Genomic DNA, 22,088 nt, shown 5'->3' with positions numbered 1-22,088 from the left:
TCGGCAAAGTGGGGGAAAATAGTGACTCCTCTTGCACTGCACTATTCTGGGATTAAATAACTAGACTTCTGGAGAGTTCTCAGCATAGATCCTGGCTCTTGTTATCTCACTACTGAAGAAAACAAGGCCACAGGCGTGTATTTGGGGGGCACATGTGTGCGTGATCCTGACGTTCCTGGGCTCCAGGGAGGGGAGGTCAAGGGGAAAAGGCAGCCCAGATTGGGAGGCCAGATGGAGATAAGCAGCCGAGAGAGGAAGGGAGGGTCCCTGTGGACTCTGTTCCCCTTGGGCAGCCAGAGGGAGGTCAGTGACCTGCATGAACCCACCCAGAATGGGGCTGCAGGGTTCATGGGAAGCTGAGAGGGGCCTCTGGGGGAACTCAGCACCCACATCCTTCCAAGACAACTTCTCCCTGTGCCCCAGGAGTCCAGTGCCCCAAGCGTGGTGTTCAAGGCCTCCAGGCCTTTGCTCTTGCGAGTCCGTCTGCTGGGGGCCCTCACTCCTCCCAGCCTCAGTACCCCCTCTACACAAAGGCAGGCAGAGCAGCCGGCAAAGAGGTCAGAAGACAGGGAATGATGGTGCTGACAGTACCCAGTGCCTGGCTGGACACTTGGCCTTCCTTATCTCCCCATCATCATCCCCACCCAGGCGGGGAATGCTTATTATCCTCACTCAGCAGGTGCTGAAACTCAGGCTCTGAAAGGAACCAGATCAGGGTCACCAGGCAGCCCCGGTGGAGGCAGGACTTGAACTTGGATCTGTGGGCCTGCAGAGCCTGTGCTCCAGGGCACTCCAGCTGCAATCCACACGGCTGTTTAAGATGCTCCCCTGTCCTTATCACAGCGCTTCCAAGCACCCTGGGTGGGCTGCCAGGCCTGCAAGGCTGTGACAAGTGTTCAGTACATACATTCCTCTCCTGGGTCTTTCTGGCGTCCTTGGGTGACGTCCTGGGGTGGGAGGAGCCAAAACCACCCTGAGGCTGGGGTAGGGGGTGGTGATAACATTAACCCTTACTTGTCGGGCGCCAACTGCATACCCAGTACCTCTACTCAGAGCAAACCTTCAAAGTGGGCATTTTCGTTCCCATTTGGCAGACGTGGAAACTGAGGCACAGAAAAGGAATGCCACCGCCCAAGATCTCACACTTAGGAAGAGGCAGAGGTGAGATTTGATCCTGGGCTGTTCCGAGGCCCACATCTTCAGTCACTGTGACTCTGTGACCGCCCTTGGTGGCTTGGGGCTCTGCTGTGTGCAAGGCTCTTTGTTCTTGCACCTGCTGACTCCCCCCACCCCCAACCCCCGCCCCATGCACAGGGCAGGCAGGGCAGCAGTGTCTCTCACATATCCACAACCCCACCTGAAAGAGCCCTCAGGGACCCTTCGCAGCCACGTCTAGCCACATGCAGTTGCCACCCACCATGCTCCAGGGCAGGTAGGGGGCTGCAGAAGCCTGTCCAGCAGGGAGGACCCCTGAGAGATCCTGGAGCCCCAAGCAGCCCAGGCTGCCAGCACCCGCCGCAGGGCCCCTGGGGCACTCAGGCAGGCTCTGGCCCCTTGGAATGGCCTGGCTCCAGCCCAGCCAGCTGACAGAAGGGCTGGCCTTGGTGAAGAATTTAACATACACGATCCCACCTTGTTCCCAGGCTCGAGGAGGGGGGTGGGGAGGGAAGGAGAGGAGGAAGGACAGGCTGCCCCCGACCCTGACCCCATCACTGTACCGTCACCTCTTCCCAAGGAGAAACTCAACCTTAACCCAGAAAGGGTCTCCCTGGGAATATTGCTTCCCACCCTCAACAGGAAAAAACAGACAGCTGAAGTCCAGAGGAAATTCCAGAATCCTATAAGCCATCGCTGGAGAGGCTGGAGCATCAAGGGGTGCCACCCCCACGTTACAGACGAAGGAGAGCAGCCCAGAGCCAAGGGGAGCTTAAGCCTTACAGAGCTGCAGCAAAGCGCGCCAGGGCCAGCTGGGCCCCTGACATCTTGGGTCGTGCCTCAGTTTGTTCATCTGCAGAGTGGGCCAATGCCAAGCTTCCTTGGCATCACACGTGCAGGGTGTATAGACTGACCAGTCATCCCGATTTGAGGGTGTCCTGAGAAACAGGACTTGTAGTGCTAAAACCAGAACATTCCAGGCAAATCAGGACGAGTAGGTGGCCTTACCTATATAAAAATCCTGGCTCCAACAAGCAAACCCTGTGTCTGTGATGTTTAAAGAAAGTGACTACTTCTGGAGTCAGATAATGTTGCGTTTGTATTCTGGCTGTGCCATCATTAAAAAAAAAGAGAAAACAAACTTTGTTTTAGGTTTTTGTTCAATTAAATTTCACAGATCTTTGCCAGGCACCATGCTAGGTGTGGGGATGCTATAGAGAGAAACGTGGGCAAAAACCGGTGCCTGGTGGAGCTTAGAAAGACGCCAGACACCATCACACAGGCAGCGGGAAGCGGAGCCCTCTTGGTGAGTCACTTGGTTTCTGAGACTCACTTTTACCTTGAAACTGGGGACCCTCCCCTTAGGACCTCCCCTCAGGAGTCACCTGGGCCCTTGAGTTCATCGCTCAGAACCCAATCAACAGAAAAAAGAAAATCTCTCCGTGGGTTCTGCTCATAAACCCATTTATGATGGGTTCTGCTACTTTCCAGAGAAGGTCTCCTCTCTCTCTCCTCCCTGACCTCCACAGCAGAACTTCTAGAAAAACCCACCAAGTCATTAGAAAGCTCTTCCTTTTTTTTTTTTTTTTTAACTAACCTGAACTCCAGCAACCTACCACGTTCCCCTCAAGCCTGGTTCAGCCCCCTAGAGTCACACAGGATAAGCCAGCCACCTCCTTCCCCTGGCAGTGGCCACTTCCTCACTGTAACCTTCCTCTGGACCATTCTTAACCCCTTTCCTGCTGACTCCTACCAACTGGAATGGCTGTTTCCCCCAGGGCCAGAGAGAGGGGGTGTTCCACAGGCTGCTTTGACTTGCAGGCTTTTTTTTTTTTTTTTTTCAAATTATGTGTTTGCTTGTATCCTGGCTTATGTACTTGGTCCAGAAGGGTTGGGGGTCAGGGGTGAAGCTCCACAGAGGCTCCCGTATCCAAGGGAACGTGAATTAAGAGTGAGAGTGAAAGGAGGAAGGGAAATGTGGGTGGAGACAGAGAACGGAGCCAGGGCTGAGGGGAAAAATGCAGACGATAAGTAATGTCCTAAATACTTAGTCTGGGTGGGCCACACAGCAGATGCACCAGATTTCTAGCCTGGAAAAGCAAAATCAGTTACAGGAGTCACGTGCCCCTTGGTTTAAAACAAACGCATGCTGGGGGAAAGCGAAACCTTCGGGGACCAGGAGCAGAAGGAACTTTGTCCAGAGGACACGGCAGGATGCACACAGGTCACCATCCTTGGTGACGAGATGATGGTGGATGCAGCCTTGAGGTTCAGGCTGCCCGAAGCTTCCAAACCAGCTGCCTGAACGCTGCGGCCCTTCCTGTAGGCTGGCAGCTCTGTCCCCAAAGGCCGTTAGCAGGAGCTGCTTTCCCCAGACGTGCCAGGAAAGCAGTGACTATTTGCTTTCGTCTAGACACCCAGGGTTATGCACTGCCGGCCTTATGGGAAGCAATCTCTAGAATGTCTGGGAAAGGGCCTGAACTATGGGGCCCTGAAGGCATTCTCCCCAATGCCATTTCTCTGATGTTTTGATACTCTTAGCACGGCAGTGTGTTAGTTGCTCAGTCGTGTCCGACTCTTTGCAACCCCGCGGACTGTAGCCCACTAGGCTCCTCTGTCCATGGGATTCTCCAGGCAAGAATACTGGAGTGGGTTGCCATTCCCTTCTCCAGGGGATCTTCCCGACCCAGGGATCGAACCCCAGTCTCCCTCACTGCAGGCAGATTCTTTACCATCTGAACCACTAGGGGAGCCCAGCGGGACATTATTTTCTATGACAAAGACTAAACCCAACCATGCTCTTCACCAGCTGGGGACAGGCCTGGGACGTCACAACGTGCACTGCCCCGGGCTTGCCTGTCTGTTACCCTGATCTGTAGAAAAAGGATTCTGGCAAGGACACTCGCAACCCCTAATAGCACAGCTTTTCAGTCATTACTTTCTGCAGAGGAACTCTGGGTCCATTGAGTATCGGCTATCCCTTCTGCAAACACTTCATCGAGGGGTCAGGCATTCAAGGAGTCTCTTGGAATGAGACAGCCAGTGCGCTGTGAGACACTGGCGGGACCACCCAAGGCCACAAGGGACCACCAGGAGCACATCTTAGCCCCTAGAATGCAGTGATGCTAGAAGGAGGAGTGGATCTTACATCAGCCTTGAACAGGACCCTCTCAGGCTACATTCAAGTGGGCCAGAAGGAACCTTCTCCTTGCCACATCAAGGAAGCTGGAGTCAGGTAGAGGACCTAATGTACAATATTACAAGAAATCCACAGACATTAGTGTTTATAATCCTACTTCATAACAGCACTTGCTATTAGCCTAATGGGCATCCATGCACAATTCTAATTTGGCCTTTCTAATAGAAATTTTTGACTAGGCAACATGACTCCATCTAATTGATGACATTCAGAATTATCTAAAATTATAAAAAGATAAGAATGCAAATCCTCATTCCTTACCTACCACCATCCACCCAGTCCCCACAGCACCCAAATCCTTTTATTGGTGTCTTATGTCTCCTTTCAGAGTGTGTGTGTTTGTGTGCACATTAGTTGCACAGCCATGTCCAACTCTTTGAGACCCCATAGACTATAGGCTGCCAGGCTTCTCTGTCCATGGGATTCTCCAGGCAAGAATATTGAGATGGGTTGCCATTCCCTTCTCCAGGGGATCTCCCCGACCCAGTGATTGAACCTCGTTCTGCTGCATTGCAGGCAGATTCTTTACCATCTGAGCCCATTCAGAGTATCTTTAAACAAAAACAAACATATATCCTAAGTGCTTCCCTGTGTTGCACAGGTTGGTCTGTTACACACGCTATTTGTCATCTTGTCTTTTTCACCCAGCAATGCACCTTGGAGATGATTTTCTATCGGTATGTAAGAAGTACCCATCCTTCTTCATAGCCGCATCGTATTTCATCATTGGATTTGCCATCATTTACTTAACCAGTCTCCCAAGGATGAGCACTTGGCTTGTTTCCAGTCTTTTAGTGTTAGAGTTCACCATCACGTATGTGTTACAATAATTATAAGAAATCATTGCGTGTGTGCCCATGTCATCCCTCGCTTGTTCTTCAGAGTGTCTGGGGCTCTGAAATCCTTTTATGATGAGCAAGCAAGTTTTAAGCCCTTGCTTTTCACTAGCTGTTCTGTGCTTTAATCTATCCAAAAAAAAAAAAAAAGATTCAGAGCCATGTAGACTGGGATCAGAAAAGAATTCTGTGGTGTATGAAACTGTCTGCAGAGTGAGGGAGATGGATTTAGCCCCAAGGGCCCCTCAACAACACCGAAGGGTAGAGCCAGACCTTGCAGTTTCTCAGAGAAGAAGGCACTTAAGCCGGAGGAACCAGGCTATACAGACAACAGGGTCGTGACGGACCAGCCAGATTCCTGGTGTTGACCCGGAGCTCAGAGCCTGGTTCCTAAACCCACGGGAAGCCATTTTCTGGAGCTGGTTTGGCAACCTTGACAGCCCCCAGCAGCTGCCAACTTGAAGGTGTTTTCAGGTTTCATTCTGTTTCAAAATGAAGCCAGGATCACACGCCTGGGGTATGAAGAAACCTCTCCCCTCCATGAATTGGCCCTTGCCTTCCCAGCCTCTCAGGAAAGGATCCAAAGTAATTTTCCACCTATTTCTCATGAAGAACGAATCTTGGCGGGCAACAGGGTGCCCACCCCACGCCCAGGCACTCCTCATCTCTCTCTTTGTAGCATTCACGTCTTCCCAACTTGGGGCGGGCCCCAAGGGGCTGACAGAGGAGGCTTTGTCTCCCTCCTCCCTTTTCCCCACCCTCCTGCCAAGAACCCTGGCGATGACTTACTGGCGTAGGTTTCCAAGGGCCTCCGCAGTTTGTAGCCACAAGTGGGGACCCTTGAAACTGCCGTGATGCTGAGTCATGGGAACCACCACCATCAGCCCTCAGGATCCTTCCCATCCCTCACTTTGCTCCAGCCTCCCAAGAGCCCTGATACTACCTTCACCTCACAACTGCAGAAACTGAAGCTCAGAGGGGTCAAGAAACGTGCCCAAGGTCACACAGCTAGAAAAGAGTGGAGCCAGAACTTGATCCCAAAGCCACGGTCAACAGGAGATAGTGAAGTGGGCGGGTTCGAGAGCCAGACCATTCCAGTTCAAATCCCAGTTCTGCCACTTATGACCTATGAGGCATCTTTGTCACTTAAATTCTCCGTGCCTCAGTTTCTAGATCTATAAAATGGAACAGAAATAGTACATACTCCTCCAAGTTGGTATTAAAATGAAATAAGAGAAGGAATATAAGGCACCCAGAACAAGGCCTGGACCACGTTAAGTTCTCAGTAAATTACCCACCACTATTTCTACTATTGTGATTGTCAAGTGTGATTACAATTCTTACGGTGGTACGGCTTGTCCCAGATGTGAATGTGGTCCAGTCATCAGACAACGTGACTCTACAAAACCTCTTCTTGGAGCTTCTTTCACACTGATGACAGATTACATATTTCTCATTTATACATTCAGGAAACCTCAACGCGCACATACTATCTGCCAGGTACCAGGCAAGCAGCAAGGAAGTAACTCCCCCTCCTAAGAAACCCAAAGCCAGATTCCTCCTCTCTCTGCTCCTCTTTCCGTGGCCAGAGTCACAGCTCCTTACTCCACTTGGCCGTCCTCTCCCCAGCTCCCACCTTCCAAGGAAATGAATCAACAACTTGAAATGAGCCCACCCCTCAGGTGGGGCCACACACACTATCTCCACTGACCATCCTGCTCCCTCCCCTCCAGCCAAGCCACCCTCCTTGCTGCGAAGCATCCATTCATTCAACCCTTCTACAGCAGGAATAGAAGCGGGGCCCAGAAGCTCTATCTTCTTCATATTCAAAAAATAAGCTGATAGACATAAGCACTTATAATTAATTCAAAATTTTACTGCCATCTCTCAAGAACCACAAAGAATATTATAATAGGTATTGATGGTGTAAGCCCAGATCACCTTTGCGGGCTAGAGGGGGGTGCCCAGCTCACAGCTGCAGAGAATGCTAAATATCACAACTCACAGCTGTCCCCTTCTCCCGAGAAATGCCCCCAACTAAGCAGTGAGCTGCTCCTCCCTCACTGCCATGAGGTATGATTCAGGGTCCAGGGTCCCCTGTTGGGATCAGGCTGAGGCTGGTCTCCACTCGAGACCACATTCTTGCTGAGCTTCTCCCCCTGACAGATCTTTGAATACAAATGCAAGGGTATGCCTCGCCAAGCTCACTCATCAGGATAAATAATACTTTTGTGGCAATATTTAAAAATCAAAACTAATACGTAACCTGCTTGATGAGCAAAATGTCAGAATGTGCAGTCACGATGAGTGCCAACCGGAACAGGGCTGGCCCTGCCTCCCTCTGCTCCTCCAGGTCCCAGCCCTGCCTGAGACACGCCTTGGATGCCTCCTATTCACTGAACCCTCGGGCTCTGCTTCTGGGGCTCCTCCACCCAAGACAGACATCTAAACCAACAAGGACCTACTGGAGAGCAGAGGGAACTCTGCTCAATGTTCCATAGCAGCCTGGATGGAGGGGAGTTTGGGTGAGAATGGGATACATGTATAAGTGTGGCTGAGTCCCTTGGCTATCCACCTGAAACTAACATGACATCGTTTGTTAATCGGCTATACCCCAATACAAAATAAAAAGTTTGTTTTTTTGTTTTTAATAAAAGATACCTAGCTCAGAAGCCAAGACAAGTCTCTGTCTTTTATTTGTTCTCTCCTGGGTTTCCTCTACTTCAAAAGAGGCTCTGGAGAGCCCCTCAACTCCTCCGCACTCAGCCCCCCTCGCTCCCAGCCGGATCAGGCTCCTGGCCCCCTTCTCTGGGTTCTGCTTCTCCTCCCTGTCTTGTCTTCTGGTCCATGACCAGCATCTCCCCCTGTCACCTTCTCTTCCCTAGTTCCCTCTCCCCTCGCCTGCTGCCCAGACTCTGAGTCACGAATGGAGCCCTCACATGGCAACCATCGCATCCTGTTGCCCTCATCGGGCACCACGGCATGCCAGGCTCCTCCTTCCCTCTAATCCCCGCTGGCAGCCGGAGCCTTCACCTCCACGCACAGTTTCTCCGTCCCTTCTGGGCGTCCCCACCTCAGCCTCACTTTGAAGGAGCCCAAGAGACCATCTCAGCTCAAGCGAACTCCAAACTGTGGCATCTCCCGACCCAGTTACATTTCCCAAACGCTTCTGGGACTGTCCCGGAGTTGCCAGCTTTTCATGTTGGCCCAGCAAGGACATGGCAAACAAAACTGTCCTTGACCATCCTCACCATTTCAGGAAACAAATGGTACCTAAGACCGATAAAAATCGATGGCATGGGGCCTCACCTTTATAAGATGTAAACACTTTACGAGAAAAACTCACTCTGTTGTCTGTTTTTTCATTTCTCTGCAGGCTGGTTTGAAAAACAGGGCCAGATAACAGGTTCCAGTAGGCTGGGGTTGTCAACACCATCATTTGACACCCAAGGAAGCTGAGACCTGCGTCACAGCTGTGTTCTCGGCCCAAACCTTCGATCTTACCCCCGAGGGAAACCAAGAAGAGATCAGAGGTCTGGGTTCCAGGCTCAACTCTGCTCCTAAATTTCAGAGAATCTGCACAATTCTCTTCCCCTCTCTGAGCCACGAGCCCACGAATCTTCCAAAGGACCCTGAGCTGGAAGGTGCCCTCTGGTCCAGCATTGAGGATGCGGGGCCCAGACACTGCCAGGCCAAGCTCAGGAGCCAGCATGGCTGGAGAAACGGGCTGGACACCAGGCCTCTTCCTCTGACGTCACATTTGGGCCTCAGTTTCCTCTTCTGGGATTGCAAGCGCTGCAGTTAGAGCCCTCTGGGTCCAAACTCTGGCTCTGCCCTTACCAGCTGTGTGACCTTGGGCAAGTCACTTAACCTCTCTGTGCCTTTAGTTCCTCATCTATACAGGGGAAAGGCAAGGGAATAGTCTATGAGAGCACCCCTCAGACCTGGTGACCCAGGCATTCCCTACCCCAGGTTTCTCTGGATGAGCCATAGCAATGGGGCCTCTCTGTGGGGCTGGACCAAAGATTTCCAAGGGACACAATTCTGGTCTTTAAATGGCCAGGAATATCATGGTGCTGAACACAAAATTCCCATGCCTTTTTTTTTTAAACAGTGTGAAGTGAGTGAAGTCGCTTAGTCATGTCAGATTCTTTGCAACCCCATGGACTGTAGCCTGTCAGGCTCCTCTGTCCATGGGATTTTCCCAGGCAAGAATACAAGAGTGGGTTGCCATTTCCTTCTCCAGGGGATCTTCCCGACCCAGGAATCGGACCTGGGTCTCCCACACTGCAAGCAGATTCTTCACCATCAGAGCTACTAAGGAAATCGCTGACACAGTGCATGGCCTCGAAATAATTTTGTGTGTTTTAAAGACAAGGCACAAAACCTCAGAATAACTCTAGTGAGGATTGGTTTTTCTTAATGAGGGGGCTTCAAGTGAAGGTCCCCACAGTATCCGGGAGCGGCCCCGCTGCTCATGGGCTCCTGTGTTCATTCCCTGCAGACGGTTAATAAGGGGCCATGGTGTGCTGGGTGCAGGGTGGGTGCCCGGGGTATGTTTCTTGGTCAGCTGGGGCACGCTTCCTCTGACCACAGCCAGCTCCCAGAGCAGAGAACCACCCAGGATGCAGCCAGCATCTGGCCTTGAGGACCCTTTTGCCCGGGACGGGGAGGTGCTTGGTTTTGCGCAAAGATCCATCCACTCAAGTTCTGGAAGATGTCGGCTGGCTCAGAGCCTGGGCCGCTAAAGAAAGGAGGAAGGAAAAAGGCAGGGACGAGGCAGCCCGCCTTCAGCTCGGCTCCCCACGGTGGCCTTGCTCTGCACCCCATACACTTCCAAACCGCCTAAGGAACCTGAGTGTCTGGGGGTGCCCCCGACCTTTCCCTGTGACATCCTAGGAGAGAAACCAGCCAGTCACCACCACCTCCACCCTCACCCCAGGGGCAAGGATGATGCCCAGAGAGGCCTTTCAGGTGCTTCCAGAACTGCTTGCTGCCCTGGGGGCCAGGACCCCCTCCGAGGTCACCCCCACGTCCATGCAACCAGCAGGGATGGAGCTGACAGAGCCCCAGTTTTCTAGGACACGGCTCTCAGCAAGGCGCAGCAACCTGCCAAAGCCCCGCAGCAAGAAAGCAGAAAGGCGCTGAACTTGTCACTAAATTTGCCCCGGGGCCACAGACAGCTAGTGACCAAGCCGCAAATGCCACGCGTGTACCGAACTCTGGGCCCCAAGCTAAGCATGTCCCTCACATGTCCAACTTCCCCAACCACAGGTTCTTTCCTTTAAACAACCGGTGGCAGGCAGTACCAAAATAATAAAAATTAAAATATTCCCTCCCTAGGTCTGTGTTCCTGTAAAATGTTAGGCGCTCAGTTGTGTCCAACTCTGCGCGACCTCATGGACTGTGGCCCGCCAGGCTCCCCTGTCCATGGGGATTCTCCAGGCAAGAATACTGGAGTGGGTTGCCATTCCCTCCTCCAACGGATCTTCCCGACCCAGGGATCGAACCCAGGTTGCTTGCATGTCCTGCACTGGCAGGCAGATCCTTTATCCCCAGCACCACCTGGGAAGCCCATGTTCCCCCAACTCTCCCCCTACAAGGCCTTCAAGGCAGCGTCACCCGCACTTCACAGGTGAGGAAACCGAGGCTGCAGAGCTAGGAAGACGAGAAATTTGAAGCCAAGCGGTCGGATTCCAGAAGCCCCGACCACCACGCCATCCTGCCTCTCCAAACACACCTGGACAGGATGGGCTTTTCCCCCTGGTCTCCAGGCACCGGTTCCAATACACACACAGGGAAGGAAGGCTCCCCGAGTCAGAGGACAGTTTTACCAGTTCAGCAGAAGGGGACAGGACCCCAGGCTCCTCATTCACGTCACAGGACGCAGCCTTGACCACACTTTAACCACAGCAGCCCGCAGGCTCTGACAGAAAGCCGCAGGCCAGCAGGCAGGCAGGCAGTGTAGACGAGGGGTTGCCAAGATTGCAACACTTACCCCCATGGCCTCCCAGGCTCGCTCGGTTTCTCAGCTCTGCTGATATGCAGCTTTGTCACATTTAAAAAAATAAAAGTCACTGCGACTCTACAAGAAAAGGAAGGAGCAGAGAGGTCCCAGTGGAGGAGTGAGGAAGTCGTAACACAGACGTCCACAGAGCTAACTCAGTCCCTGCCTGTCCTCGCGTCCTTGAAGCAGGGGAGACTGCCCCTTACTAACCCCCTGCAGCATCCCTGACCAGAGCCTCCCCTCCCCTTCACCTGTGTGCAGAGCCTAGGGGTCCACCATGGAGGATGCTCCATGCTGGCTGGAGGCAGCCGGCCCACCAACCCCTCTCCTGCCAGCTGTCATCAGCTGCTGATGCCTCAAGGTGAAGGAGTAGATCCCTATCGTTTTCAGTGGAATGTCTAGATGAGAACAGGCTTCTGAGGAATGGCGCGTGAGATTCATTCATGTTTCGATCGAGCTATGGAAGACATGTGCCTGCTAAGTTGCTTCAGTGGTGTCTGACTCTTTGCAACCCCATGGACTGTAGCCCACCAGGCTCCTCTGTACACGGGGATTCTCCAGGCAAGAATACTGGAGTGGGGTGCCATGATCTTCCCGATCCAGGGATCAAACCCAAGTGTCCTGCGGCTCCTGTACTGAAGGCAGATTCTCTACCGCTGAGCCACCAGGGAAGATACGTGAGCTAACCCTAATTGGTGTAGGGAGAGTGTGACATCAGTGGAAAGAACTGGAAATCACAGAGGAGGAGGGCGGGTGGGCTCTGGACGGAGGAACAGGAAGATAGGAACAGCTCTTGAGCTCTTGAGGTGTCCAGTCCAACGTAGGCATCGGCAGCCTGACTCCCTTCATTATGAGCTGTGTGGCCTTAGGAAGCCAATTAACCTCTCTGATCTCAGTCTCTAACTGAGCCTCATCCTTTACAGGAAGAAAAGAAAAGAAAAAAAAAAAAAAAAAACAGCTGCTAACAGCCTGGGGATTGGCGCAGAAGAGGGTGATTAAAGAAGTCAATCTCATTTCAGAAAGTATTTACAGAGGACCCGCCAGGCACCTCATCTTTAGGGCCCAGAAGTCTTTGCAGGGACCCACTAAGTGCAGGCCCCACTGCTAAGCGCTTTACATGGATCATCTCCTTTCGTTCTCACCCCCATGACTCAGGGAAGAACCTGCCATCAGTCTTGTTTACAGGTGAGAGACAGGAGCCGACCCGAGGTCACCCAGCTGGTCCTCAAGCGACTCAGGATGCGAACCCAGGTCTGCCTAACACCAAACTGAATTGATACTCTGTGAGCCCCACTCAAGGACAGAAGGCCAGGGCCGCTGAGGCTTTCACTGGCTTTTTGTGCAACCAGTGCATGCCTCTGTGGCACTAAAGAATCCGCCTGCAATTCGGGAGACCTGGGTTCGATCCCTGGGTTGGGAAGATCCCCTGGAGAAGGGAACACCTTCCCACTTCAGTCTTCTTGCCTGGAAAATCCCACGGACAGAGGAGCCTGCTGGGCTACAGTCCATGGGGTCGCAGAGAGTCGGATACAACTGAGCGACTTTCACTTTCACTGAGGGTTGGGAGATGTTCCCAAAGCAGAAAGGGAAGCTGTGAATTGGGGAATGGAAGGGAGGGGCGAGCACCCATAGTCCCTCTGGGCCTCTGTTTCCTCGGCTGTAAAATAGGGCCCTTTGCCCCATCTCCAACTTTTGTGATGAGTGTGCATGATACCAAGAGAGGGACGACTGGTCCCCAAAGAGGATCTTGGCAGCAGGAAGCAGGACTGGGGAAAAGTCCAGCCAAGCCTTGGTGAGTGAAAACTACCAATCCCTTCAGGCAGTGGAAACGACACGTAAAGCTCTTGGAGGGCTTCCCTGGCGGCTCAGTGGTAAAGAATCTGACTACCAGTGCAGGAGACACAGGTTCGATCCCTGATCCAGGAAGATCTCACATGCCGAGGAACAACTAGGCCTGTGCCCCTCAACTACTGAGCCCACGTGCCGTAACTACAGAAGCCCTAGCACCTAAAGCCGCCTCAATGAGAAGCCTGCACACCACAATTAGAGAGCAACCTCCACCCACCACAACTAGAGGAAAGCCCGCAGCAATGAAGACCCAGCATAGCCGAAGATAATAAACTTGTTTTTAAAAACTCCTAGAAAGAGGAACTTTGGGGTGCTGCTGGCTTCCCAGCCCCCCGGAAAATGTGAGCTGCCAGAACGGGGAGAGGCCGAGAATATGGAGCAGACAGGATGCATGGAGCAGAGGCCGGCCCAGAGACAGGGAGGAGACCCCAGGCCCCAGGCTGATAGATACCAGGCCCACCGGGAATCCGTGATGGGCAGATAAAGGGCGTCGCCCAGCCAGGCTCTGGGAAGCCACCCTGCCCTTCCCCAGAACCCTGCTTCTGATTTCCCTTCATGTCTGGGATTTTTCACAGGAGATGAGGAAACACAGAGAAAGAGAGGCCCATGAAAGCCGGCCAGGCCCCACCGCCCCCCAGGAAAGGAGGGATGGTGATCTGAGGTCTCCTCCCAGACCCTGCCGTGTTTTCAGGCCACACTAGCAAGTGGGGGAAGGGAAGCCGGGGTGAGGCTCTGATCCTGGCACCCTCCATCCCTGGCATTTCTAGCCTCTCCTGGCTCAGGACTTCTGGTTCCCAACAGCTCCCCCCAACATCTGAGCCAGGCCCCTTATGTTCAAGCCATATTTGGTTTTCAGCCCCAACTCTGTACCACTCAGCATCTCACACAAAGCATCCAATGCCCACCTGCACCATGAGGAAAGTCCTTTTATCACTCCCAGTTTACAGCGGTGGAAACTGAGGCTCAGAGAAGTTCAATGTCCTTTCTGAGGTCTCACAGCCAGCGAGGGCAGGAACAGGTTTCAGGACAGGTCAGCGAGCCGGCAGAGTCCTGCTTCTACCCTGGGTGGCCACTCTTTTCTCAATCAAGGGACGTCCTTTTTCTTCCTGGCCCAAATCCCTGATGGCTGAAGAGGCCCCCATGAGCCACATCTGTCATAACAGAGACTGAGGATTGCCGATGCTCCCAGAGGACCCGCTCTGACGTCAGTCAGCTCTACCCCTGGCAACAGGGACGCAGCAGACCCTTCAATGCCCAGCCTGTTCATCTGGCACCAGCGGGCAGTGGCCCTCTCCCCCAGGAAACACATCCCGTGCCAGCCACAGCTGTCATCCTAAATCACTCTCTTTAACCCTGAAGGAAGGCCCTTGTTTGTCCCAAGCTCGATGCCTACAGATATCAGCAAGTCCTGGGCAGCCTAGGGGAGGAGACCCAACATCCAGTCCAGAAAGCCACCAATGCAGAGAAATATTCTCCCCTCTGAACTGGTTTCTGGGCCAGACAATCCAGGAGATAAATCCACAAACCAACATACCCTTCTGCCAAGTTGGAATTTCAAACTCAATTATCTTGGGATCGCCTGGAATCTTCGATGGTCCAAATGTTTGAGTTTAAGCGCCGAGTTTGGGGAGGGCAAGGTCAGGGGACAAAAAGATGCTGTTCCGGTGAAATGGAGGATACTGGACCACCCAGAAAGTTGGATGGGACCTTTGAGGCCCTCCGGAACATCCAGACTGCCTCCGGTCGCTCCGCGCTTCCACCCGCCACACCAGATACCCCACACACGTCAAACCTCCAAACCTCTGCTCATGGCACTCTCCCAGCCAGAAATATCTTTCATTTCTGGCCAATTTTTCCTCCAGGCACTCAAAGCCAACTCACCCTTGGAACCAGATCAAATATATGCTCCCATCACCAGACACTGTTTCCCGATTTCCCCAATCAAAGCTACACCCTCTTTGCTCCTGTGGGAGTCTGCACACTGAATGACTGATGGGAGTGACTTTAGCAATAAGCTCTAGGTTGCAAAGGTGTGGGTGAAACTCTTTGGAGACTTCTGAGCTCCAGAAAGCCTAGATCATAAATGTATATTGTTTGAAACCACAGTCAGCAGTGGTTGTTATAGCAGCATCAGCCTCATACACTGACTATCTGAGCTCTTCATTCCACACCCAGGAAATCATAGATTCTGACAAATGTTCGAACAAATCCCAGTAACAAGGGATGGGCATGTTTTGAATGTCCCCTGTCCCTAAACACCACCCCAGATCACCAACTGAGCATGGCAGATGTTCTCTCAATAACTCGGATGGGGCGTCCTCTGGTAGTCCAGTGGTTAAGACTGCGCCTTCTAATGCGGGAGTTGCAGGTTCGCTCCCTGACTGGGAAACTAAGGTCTCACGTGCCTTGGAGCCAAAAAGGACTTCCCTGGTGGCTAATAAAGCAGAAGCAATATTGTCACAAATTCCATACAGACTTTAAAAATGGTCCACATCAAAAAATATCTTTTAAAAAAATTCTGAGACAAAAGGAAACTGAGACTCAGAGAGGTCATGTGACTTGCCCCAGCTCCCGGAGGTAACTGGTTCCCAGGAGCAGAGCCTGGGTCTACCTGGCTGCACCCCACCAGCCCTCCAGTCTCTCTGACCCATGACCCCCAGCAGGGAAAACTGAGCATCCAATCACCCTACGCCCCCACCTCCTTGCACAAGAGCTGCCCTCAGCGGGATCCCAGGGCTAAGATCAGAGGATCCGAGACATGTCCCCCAAGAAAAGCAGAACTGATTCTGACAGTGTGCCTGAAGAGCAGCTGACCACCCCCCCCCCAACCTCCCGCTGACTCAGCTGCTGACACTTCCAAGGTTGCCAGAGTGTCTACGGTGGGTGAAGCGCTCCCCTTCCCACCCACCAGAGCCCATAGGGCAAGGTGCGAAGCCTGGAGCCTAGCCAAAATGACCTTTCCTGCCCTAGCAACCTGGGGTCACAAGGCACAAGATGCCCACATCAACCCTGACATTTAAAGGCAAATATCAATACCCACTTCCCCAAGAATAAAAATAGAAGTGCCTCCATCAAGCTGGCCATGTGCTCTGTGCTCCTGTCTGAAAGTGTGTTGGTTGCTCAGTCATGTTCGACTCTTTGGGACCCCATAGACTGCTGCCCACCAAGCTCCCCTGTGTATGGGATTCTCCGGGCAAGAATACTGGAATGGGTAGCCATTTCCTTCTCCAGGGGATCTTCCCCACCCAGGCATCGAACCCGGGTCTCCTGCATTGCAGGCAGATTCTTTACCGTCTGAGCCACCAGGAAGTGCTCCTGTATATTCATATGTGTTTAACCCCCAACAGCCGTAAGAGTATCCCTTCCCTTAGAGATAAGGGCACAGAGGAGGCAAGAGGTAAAAAGGCAGAGACAGATGTGAATTCTAGAGCCTGAGGCTGCAAAGTCTGTGCCAGCCAGACAGCAGCAACAGGATTAACAAGGCCTCTGGCTTCCACCCAGCAGGGCAAGAAATGCTACTCTCTCTCTATCATGCTTGTGCCAACGTGGCAAAAATATAGAGATTCCAAAAGAGTAAATTAACCTGTCTCCTAATTTTGCCTGAAAAACGCCATGTCCTGGGACTTAGAAGCAGCACAAAGTGACTGCCAACCTGCACCCCAGGCCCAAGACCTCAGCCAGGGCCACATAGGGAATTCTGGCCTGGGGGCCAGATCAACACCAGGTTCCTAATATCACCAAGGGACCTTGGGGATGTCACTCAACCAGTTGGGACCTCACTTTCCTCAGATCTAATATGGGGGCAAACATAACTACGACCCCCGACCCCTCCAAAGTTCCACAAAAGCAGGAAGTGCTTTGGGGAGTGCCAGATAAAGAGCAGGGGCTCATAAATTTTGCCTGAGTGACTGAAGAACAGTCTTTGTGACCAGCTTGCCTTCCTTCCCCCAAGACCTTCAGAGCAGGGGCTGAGCCTGACCCATCTTGAGTTCTCGCATAGCTGCAGCCTTTACTCCCCGTGGGTTTTCAGTTCAGTTCCGTTCAGTCATGTCTGACTATGCGAAGCCATGGACTGCAGCACACCAGGCTTCCCTGTCCATCACCAGCTCCTGGAGTTTATTCACAGGAAATCATCCACAAGCACCTACTCCGTGCCTGGCCAGGTCAAGGCCTCAGTGACATCTAGGACCCACAGACGGCCTCAGGCTGTGTGCTCACGTGCCGCCCCCTTCTCTTTTTTCCGGCTGGTGACTGTAGTACTTAGTCGTGCTGGGCTTCCTTGGCCCAAGACACCCACCCAGCTGCCCTCTAATAAGCAAGCTTGGGCCATTCTGGGGATTTGGACCACGATTCCTGCGCTTCCACTTTCTTATACCCCACCCTGGGGAAATACAGCCTGCGGTAAACTCTGACCTTTATCGCACACACGCGCTCACACACACTCAGCCTTGTACACAAGCACTCCCGTGTGCAGTGGGACCCTAGGACAGGAGTGAGATATTCTGAGTTCAAATCTCAGTTCTTTTGCTTCTGAGCTGTGACCCTGGGCAAGTCCCTTCACCTCCTGAGCCTCACTTCCTTCATGTGAAAAAAAAAAAAAAAACCATTGCTGTGACTTCCCTGGCAGTCCAGTGGTTGAAACTCTGCACTTTACTGTTGGGGGCATAAGCTCGATCCCTGGTCAGGGAACTAAGGCCCCCCAAAGCCATGCAGCGCAGCCAAAAAAATTTTTTTAATAAAAATATAAAAACATAAACACAAGTGACACACACAAAAATAAGTAAGAATAAAATAAATGGGAATGCTAATCATGAAGCTTCTCCATGAGGGTTGTAGAGAGATTTAATGGGATAGTGGATACCAAAACCTTTGGTTCAGTAAAAGTGCTTAGCTCAATAACATTGTTATTTTTGTTTCCTTTTTCCAGGAGTGAAAGAGAATGGCAGTTGCCCATGTTCCAGGAAACTCCATATTTAGGGGCCTGGAATGTAGACATTTACTTGGTTTATTTGATGGGGATTATCTTGAGGATAGGAAAGTATTTCTGGGCCCAACATCACTGCGTTAACTCTAAGATCAACTAACAAAAATTCAGAATTTAGAACCAGAGACTGGAAGGGACCCAAGAGGTCACCGTATTTGTGGGGGAGACAGTGAGCCATCCATAGAAACTCGTTCTCCCTTCCACAGTACACAGCCCTAGGTGGGAAAGAACCACCTTAACCATGAGCTATATTTCACAGCCTCCTTTGCACCTAGACTGGTTCCCCGACCAGTTCCCACGTGTGGCAGGAAACAGTTAAGAAGCAAACATCCCTCACCCATGCACTCTTTCCTCGGGGATGATGTCTAAGGGATAGTAGCCAGGTGCGGTGGCTCACTGACTCACTGTGGAAGAGGACCAGGCTCCACTCACAAATGCCTGACTTATAACAAATGTCTGTTTGCTTTGAGCCATTGTACGCATTGGGTCTATTTGTTACTGCAACTGTGACCCTGACTAATACAACATTCAACCTCCTTTTTTTCAAATAAGAAGCTTAGGGCCAGAGAACGGGCGTACCTTGCCTAAGGTCACGTAGCAAATTCAACGGTGGTTAAAAACGATGGTGTTTTAACAATCGGGAGTAGATTTTCTAGTTTTCAACCTGCCCCCCAGAGCCATGAAGGTTCCTAAAGGCCCTTCAGCAGTGACAGTGAGGTTCAATGAGCTGCCGTCTGGAGTCCTCCACTAGAATAACGTCACTTTTATCTGTCTTTAAAGTGCACTTCTCCATGTAATTTCATCGGAGGAAGGCGTTCTGTGGCTTAAAATAATGTCGAAGCACGCAGGCTGGATGACTGCTAATGTGATCTGACTTTCTGTGGTGTGAGACTGAGTTTCGTTTCTTCTCCACCATTGCCTCCTGGCTTTTCCTGCTGACACAGGAGATGCAGACTCGCAGAAGTGCATAGATATTTGCTTAGGAATGAAAAAAAGCAGCTCAGTGTGCGTGCAGCAAAGAACCCAGCAAAGAACCTGGGCAAAGGGGATGATCAAGGATTCCAGCTCGGTGGTTCTCAAGATTGTCAGGGGTGCTGGTTCAAAATGCAGACTCCCACACTCCATCCTCAGGGATTCTAACTCAAAAAAACTGATGCTCATGGTGCCAGGATGGCCCTTTGAGAAGTCCTGAGTCTAATTCAACTCAGTCTAAATCAACAGCAAGAACCACAGGGAAGATTGATCTTGAAGAGGAGGTCGGGGGTGGCAAAAAGGAAGCTGGGAGCCGGGCACTTGAACAGAGAGAGAAGACAGACCTGAGACTCGTCCACTTGTTCTCTAGCCTCTCTGAACTACATAGGTCTGAGTGATCAGACTGACAGCAAGGAGCAGGTACTTGAGTATAATGATGTGCTATTTGCCTGTAATTTTGCCAAGTGCTGGTCCAAATGGCTCACCTACTTAAAACATGCTCATTTGAAAGCAGAGGGGGGACTGGAATTTTCAATAGCTAGCACTGGCAAAGGATTCATATCCTTCATATATAAAGAACTCCTAAACATCAATGAGAAAAAAGACAAACATGCCAGCAAGAAAAAAAAAAAAAATGGGGATTGACTTGAACAGGATAGTCACAAAAGTGAATAACAGGATTGTAGAGGATATTCAGCATGAAGGAACAAATGAAAACTCAAGCAGCCAGATGCTATTCTCACCTTTCCCATCAGGGAAATTTTAGGAGACAGGTGACAACCAGTGTAGATGAGGCTGTGAGAATATCACACCCCAATATTGGGCCAGGAGAGTGCAAGCCAGCTCAACCTTCTAGGGCAATGTGGCTAAAAGCCTCGAAAGCCTTAAAAACACACAAACCTTGGAGCCAGCAATTTCACCTTGGGAAAGTTGTCCACAGGACACGCAGGCAAAGATGATGTATTAGGAGTGGCCGCTGCAGCTCTGTTTATAATAATGAAAAAAAAAAAAGGAGGCAACCACATGGAGGGATGATTAATAAATCCCAAGCCATCTTCTCCATGCAGCCTTTAAAATGCATATTGGAGGAAAGTAGATAATACAGATGAAGGTTCATGATCCCTGGTTAAGGACAAGGTAGGGTACCAAACATGGGCTTCCCTGATGGCACAGACCGTAAAGAATCTGCCTGTAATGCAGGAGACCCAAGTTTGGTCCCTGGGTTGGGAAGACCCCCTGGAGAATGGAATGGCTACCCACTCCAGTATTCTCGCCTGGAGAATTCCTTGGACTGAGGAGACTGGGGGGCTATGGTCCATGGGATCACAAAGAGTAGGACTGGGAGACTAACACTTTCACTATAGGGTACCACACAAGCTGTCAGAAAAGGGTGTGTGTGTCCACATTTAGATGCTCCTATGCGGTGGTACATTGTAGGCACTCCACAAACATCACAGGTTGGTCAGTGAGTCAGTGAGTGACACAGAGAGGCACCTGAAGGTTCACCTCTGGGTTAAGAACCCCTCTTTCTTCTCTGTAGCTGAGAGGTAGGACATTCCAGCAGCTAAAAAGGTGGGTTATACAGACTTTCAGCTCCGCACCCCGCTACCCGACTCCACAGCGTTGAGCTGGTGCCTTCCCCAATCTGAATCTCAGTTTCTTCACCTGTAAGACGTGCACGATGAAAGTACCTCCCTTGTAGGCTTGCCGGGAGCATTAACAGAAAAGAAACATAGAGTTCGCTGCCTTTTATAACTATGGTGACCTCGCTGGCTTTTTCCAATTGGCATGCATCACTTTGGAAATCTGAAAATCATAATATAGCTATTTCCATTTTGACAAAAATTACATTTTACCAAGAGCCAAAGAGCTTCTCTATTACTGTTTCCCACACCCCCCACCCCTGCAACCCGACTCCTCTGGGCAATCAATGTCAGAGCCAAGCTTGATACCTTTGTGGCTGGTCTTGCCCAGGTCTTCTCTGACTTCAGGTCACTCGAGGTTGTGCAGGAGACGCGTGATCCCCAACTTCTTCCTCGAAGTCACACTGTTCTTTGCCTGGGGCCGTTTGCCCAAAAAAGCAGTTCACCCCCTCATTCATGGGCCCCCCAGAGACCCCAGAGCACAGCACCCCCGGAACATCCTCATCCCCCGGAGGCTCCCAGGGAGACCCCCGGTTTGTCCTGCCCTCTTTGCTCACTGGGGGCTGAATGGGACAGGACTCTGCCAGAGAAACAGCTGGAGGGAGGAGAGAGGGAGGGGCAGGAAACGGGGCTGACCGAGGGCGGGGGCGGCCAGCTGCACGGAGTGGGGGCCTTCTGGGGAGGCTGCCTGTGGCGGGCAGGCGGGCGGCGGCTGGTGGCGAGGTCTGCCCGGGACGACCCGCCCCTCTGGGAGCTGGGAGCGGTGCCCACCGTCTGAGCACAAACCAGGAGCACATGCAGGCCCCGGGGCAGCTGTGGGAAGCGCGTCTGCTCCCAGCAAGAGCCTCCGGAGCTCCAGACAGACTACGCAGGAGCGTAGCTGCCTGACGTCCCACTGCCCGTCACCCCCACCCCAGGCCTTTGTGCATGCGACTCCTTCCACCTGGATGCCCTTCCTGCTTCCTGCCCCTAATCGTGGCCTCACGACCTTCTGTTTCCTTTTTTTTTCTTTTTTTTTTTTTGGGTAAATTAAAATAGCAATGAGGTTTTTTGCAGTATCTAATGAACAAAAATTTAAATGTCCTGTAATATTGGATTTTAGCAAATGTTGTTGTAGTGGTTGACTTGCTAAGTTGGGTCCAACTGTTTGCAACCCCATGGACTGTAGCTCGCCAGGCTCCTCTGTCCTTGGAATTTTCCAGGCGAGAATACAGGAGTGGGTTGCCATTTCCTCCTCCAGCAGATCTTCCTGACCCAGGGATCAAACCAGCATCTCCTGCCTCAGCAGGCGGATTCTTTACCACTAAGTCACCAGGGGAAGTCCTTTAGCAAATGTTCAGTTCAGTTCAGTTGCTCAGTTGTGTCTGACTCTTTGCGACCCCATGAATCGCAGCATGCCAGGCCTCCTTGTCCAACACCAACTCCTGGAGTTCAAACTCATGTC

General features: G+C 51.8%; 1 protein-coding gene across 2 annotated transcripts in view; it reads right to left on the bottom strand.

Annotated features, from left to right (window-relative positions):
• CMKLR1 (chemerin chemokine-like receptor 1) overlaps positions 1–21,548 on the bottom strand; it is a 44,605-nt gene extending 23,057 nt beyond the window's left edge. The window contains exon 1 of one of the 2 annotated variants that reach the window (XM_069558012.1): positions 20,954–21,548. The gene's annotated coding sequence lies outside the window, so the exon portion shown is untranslated. The remainder of the gene's footprint in view (positions 1–20,953) is intronic. The other variant, XM_069558011.1, reaches the window with a different exon arrangement.
• Between the last annotated feature and the right edge of the window lie 540 nt (positions 21,549–22,088).

Source organism: Ovis canadensis, chromosome 17 (genome assembly GCF_042477335.2).
Source record: "Ovis canadensis isolate MfBH-ARS-UI-01 breed Bighorn chromosome 17, ARS-UI_OviCan_v2, whole genome shotgun sequence".
NCBI classification, from domain to species: domain Eukaryota; kingdom Metazoa; phylum Chordata; class Mammalia; order Artiodactyla; family Bovidae; genus Ovis; species Ovis canadensis.
The sequence above is the reverse complement of the archived record's forward strand: the minus strand, read 5'-3'. Positions and strand labels throughout refer to the sequence as shown.